The sequence below is a fragment of the Theropithecus gelada genome, chromosome 2 (assembly GCF_003255815.1).
Source record: "Theropithecus gelada isolate Dixy chromosome 2, Tgel_1.0, whole genome shotgun sequence".
Taxonomy (NCBI): Eukaryota; Metazoa; Chordata; class Mammalia; order Primates; family Cercopithecidae; genus Theropithecus; species Theropithecus gelada.
Window position 1 is genome coordinate 185,366,007 of NC_037669.1, and position 5,169 is coordinate 185,371,175.

Sequence of the window (5,169 nt, forward strand, 5' to 3'; positions counted from 1 at the left end):
CCCAGCCCAAGAAGAGAGAGAGAACCCACCTTTCTTCTACCTTCTTTTCCTATGCAGGCCCTCAACAGAACGGATGATACCCCACCATATTGGGGAAGGCATATCTTTACTCAGTCTGCTAATTCAAATACTAGTCTCTTCCAGAAACACCCTGCCTTAGTCCCTTGTGTGATGCTATAGCAGAATTCCACAGACTGGGCAATGTATAAATAACATAAACCTCGTTCTCACATTTCTTGAGCCTGTGAGGTTTAGGATCAAGGTGCCAGAATCAATCTGTTGAAGGCTGTTCTCTGATTCTAAGGTGGTTCCTTGAATGCCGCATCCTCTGGAGGGGAGAATATTGGGCCCTCACATGGCAGAAAGCAGAAGGCGTGAAAGGGATGAACTCCTTCCGTCAAGCTGTTTCCTAAGAGCCCCCAGTCCCAATCATGTAGGTAGAGCCCTTATGGCCACGCCTCTTAATACTATCACATTGGCAACACCTGAATTTTGTAGGGAACTCTTTCAAAACATATCACACCCTCACAGACACACCCAGAAGTAATGTTCTACCAGCTATCTGGGTATTCCTTAGCTCAGTCAAGTTGCCACATATTATAAAATGAACCATTATGCCACGTGTTTATTTTGATAAAGTTCACAGCATAAAAATGATTCAATTAGCCTGTAGGAGGATGTGTGACAAACATTAAACATGCATTTCAGGGGCCTTCCACGAGAAGCATAAAGGGCTGGACTCAATAAGAGATGCAAAATGATATAAAGGAGTCCCTTGAGTAACAGTAGTAGCTTTTCTTAGGACGCTTTGAATGCAGTAAAAATGCCTTTGTTGTAAGGCAGAACACTTTGCTGTCTGAGCTGCTGGGCTGCCTCAGCCCAGTGACTAATGAAAAGGACATTTTTGATGGTTGGGTTTAGACTAAAATAGTGTAGGCACCACTTCTCATCCCCCTAGCCCCATCCTCATCAGTGTATCTTCCTGGACTTTGATTAGTGGCTTGTGCTGGGGAAGATGACTCAGGGTATCAATGGCATCCGCTGTCCCTGACTGGTCCTTGCTCGTTTGGGACTCCTATGGAGAGAAGGGTTTGAGACTGATAGAATCTGCCAGAATTGTACAAAACTTTATGAGACTGAGTACGAAGAACACATGACACAAGGCATGTGGGAGGAAGATGTTTCTCTTTCTTCTTCAGGAAATTAGTGATAGTTTTGCATCCTGTAGACTGGGAACACTGGATGTCTTGACCCCAAACTGGCATTCCCACAATGCTGGGTGGAGGCAGTAAGATTTCTGCAGTTGATTCTATAGAAATCAGCTATGAACAAGAGGAATAGAGGTAGAAGCAAAAGAACAGGGCAGATGAGTTGTGGTTCTGGCTGACATTTACCTTCGGGTGGCGATGTGAATCCCCTTTTTGGAATCTCCCAACTGTAAATGGGAGACATTTGGGAGGGAGTTAATTCTTGGAAGCTGAGCTAGTAGGGGGGTTGCATTATCAAATTTTCAGTTCATAAAAAAGAAGCCTTCAAATTTGTTTGTGGTAAGTCAAAAACTGGTAATGCCTAAGGTATTTTAGTTTTATGTTAATTATTACCCATTTTCAACAGGACAAAAAAGAACATGATAGAAAGATCCCCAAGTTCTTTTTCTGAAGTCAGAAAACCTGCTGCTTCCTTCTCGCTCAGCATCGAATATATAGTGTGAACCTGAGACCGTTTTTTCCTCTTGGGAACTCAACTTTCCCATCTGTAAAATGAGACAATTGAACTATGTAAGCCCTAAGACAAATAGAGAAGAGGGGAGTTGAAACCAAATTTTTATTAATACACTTATTTAGCAAATATTAAGTGCCTACTCCACATCAGGCATTGTGCTAGGCTCTGCAGATGGAATGGTGAGGAAAAGCAGACATGACCTTTGCACATATGGAGGTATTGGTCAAGCAGGTGAGATAGCCACTAATTAAGAACGGAAATAAAGAAAAAATTATAACTGTGATACGCTATGAAGGTGAAAGAAATGGCTTTTTTTGTGGATTATAAATAGAAAGATTTCAAGAAGCCTAAACAATACATACATCTCTTTTCTTTTCTTTTCTTTTCTTTTCTTTTCTTTTCTTTTCTTTTCTTTTTTCTTGAGAGAGAGTTTTGCTCTTGTTGCCCAGGCTGGAGTGTAATGGCGCAATCTTGGCTCACAGCAACCTCCACCTCCCAGGTTCAAGTGATTCTCCTGCCTCAGCCTCCTGAGCAGCTGGGATTACAGGCATACACCACCAAACTCTGTTAATTTTGTATTTTTAGTAGAGACGGGGTTTCTCCATGTTGGTCAGGCTGATCTCGAACTCCCGACCTCAGGTGATCTGCCGCCTCAGCCTCCCAAAGTGTTGGGATTACAGGCGTGAGCCACCACGCCCGGCCACATATATTTCTTATAGCTCAGTAAAGCAAGAATACAGAAAGTGGCATGAAAAGGAGAGAGAGTGTATGAGTATAAACATGTACTTGTATGTACAGTGAAAGATGAAATTGGAGCAGAGGAAAGGCAGAGCCTGATCACACAGAAAGAAAATGGTGTCACATAAGCCAAGACAGAAGGGAGTTTTAAGAATTTAGTAGTCCAGTAAATACTTGATGGAAAAGATGGTGTTTTGTTTATCTTCTTAATTTATCCCTTGCTGTACCCCAGGCAACTAGAATAGAAACTGGTACACGGTGGGGACTCCATGTGTGTTTGTAGAAGAAATACATTTTTCTCAACCACACACAAAGGAAACTCAGAGGGGTTAGACGGATTGTACAAGGTCACTTAGCCTGTGGGTGGCTAGAGACAAGATTGAAATCCAACTTTAACATCATACAGCACATTAAAACACAGTAATCAGGCTGGGCATGGTGGCTCAAACCTATAATTCCAGCACTTTGGGAGGCCAAGGCAGGCGGATCACCTGAGGTCAGGAGTTCGAGATCAACCTGGCCAACATGGTGAAACCCCGTCTCTACTAAAAATACAAAAATGAGCTAGGTGTGGTGGCACACGCCTATAGTCTCAGCTACTTGGGAAGCTGAGGCAGGAGAATCACTTGAACCTGGGAGGCGGAGGTTGCAGTGAGCAGAGAGTCTAGACCGTGTGACAGAGCAAGACTCCGTCTCAAAACAAACACACCAAAAACAAAGTGATTTTTTGACAGCAACCACAGAACGAATTCCTAAGCAACCATTTCTACTCCAGAGAGGCACCAAGAAGAAAGGATCACTAGGAAGACAGTGCTTCAAGAGGCCTGCGCATCACCCCTGTGCAAGCAATAGATACTGCCTTTCTTTCTCGTGCCTCTTCAGCGTATTCACATTATCAGCATTGCCTTGTTCACAGAGACAGAGAAGAGCAAAAACCTGGCCTGAAACAGCTTCTCTCTCCTGTGGTGTACTTTTCCTCCTCCTAAAAGGACATTGGAGAGCAATGCTGTCTGGGAGGCTGGCCGCTGGGCAGTAACCAGATTTACAGCAGCAGTAGGTCACAGGCTAAGTGGAAACTGTGTAGATGTGAAACATCTGCTTCCTTGAAATATTGTCTTCCTCTGTGAAATGGACATACAAAGTGATCTATCGCTCATTGGCTCTCTTCATTTAAGGAGTTTCTGCACTACTTTCTAAGAGCAAAACCTCTGAGCAAGATGCTGCAGACATTTGCTGGGCACTTCTGGGCTGCTGGCAGCAGGTCTGGTGAGGGACCTCTGAGTGCTTCTGCAAATTAGAGCAACAGGAGTCTAAGGACTCGTCTCTGACAGATCTGAGTGCAGCGAGGACTAAGGCTGCCTCATCAGACTTTGGCCTGAGCATTTGAATTACGGATATGGATTCTACATCTGTGGCATTCATACCTGGGAGAATGCAGTACAGCCTGATACCTGTTCCAGGCATGTGGAGCAGCCCATACTTCTTGTCCTTTCCAAGATCAGAGAGAAAGCAACCTTGACCTCAGAGCCTAAACATTTGCCCCACAGTCAGTTAATATCTCAGTTGTATTCTTCACTTGCCTTTACGGAACAGTTTAAGATTTTATTACCTGCGAATTCTCTCTCTCTCTCTCTCTCCTCCCACCCCAAAGAGAGAATTGGATATCTATGATGTGGGAGTGTTGATTCAAAGCTAGATTGAGTTTATCTTAAGATGGGGATCTGTCTGAAGGGGACTGGAAGATCAAGCGTGATTGATTATTGCAGTGGTGGCCAAGAAACCTGCTGGAAAGGAAGGTTTCTAAGGAAAAAGAAAGAGTGACAGCCTCTAATAAAGGTCCACAAAAAACGGGGCATGTTGAAAAGAGAGAGTGTCCATTCATTCTCGGAGTGTTGTACCCATTGACTTCTGAACTGCCTGCTGCCTTAACTCATGCCAAAGCTCCGGAAAATAGATGCTTATAAAAAGTCTGAAACCAAGATTTCATTATATACTTAGGAGCCCCAGGTAGCTCCAATCTGGGGTCCATAGAACATCATACTATCCAAATGTAAAGAAGGACAGCACAAAGTAGCTCTGATGCTTTGAGGGTGCAACTATGAGTGGTGTCTGCACGTTTACCAGCTCATATGCAGTGGAATTTGGGATGATAGCATAGAAGGTTTTGCCTCAGTCCACTGCCAGAGTCAACAGAAGGAACTCGTAAGAGCGAAATGAAATATCCCAAATGATGCACACGTAAGTCACCTCCTCAGGCTTCTCAGAACTAGTTGTAAAGGACTTTATGGGGATTGTAGGTGTACAAGATTGTTTAGGGACTAAAATCATAGCCCCACGTTTACTGCCATCCTAAGCTGGTGTATTAGTCTGTTCTTGCACTGTTATCAAGAAATTCCTGGCCGGGCGCGGTGGCTCAAGCCTGTAATCCCAGCACTTTGGGAGGCCGAGACGGGTGGATCACGAGGTCAGGAGATCGAGACCATCCTGGCTAACACGGTGAAACCCCGTCTCTACTGAAAAATACAAAAAAACTAGCCGAGCAAGGCGGCGGGCGCCTGTAGTCCCAACTACTCGGGAGGCTGAGGCAGGAGAATGGCGTAAACCCGGGAGGCGGAGCTTGCAGTGAGCTGAGATCCGGCCACTGCACTCCTGCCTGGGTTCACAGAGCGAGACTCCGTCTCAAAAAAAAAAAAAAAAAAAAAAAAAAAA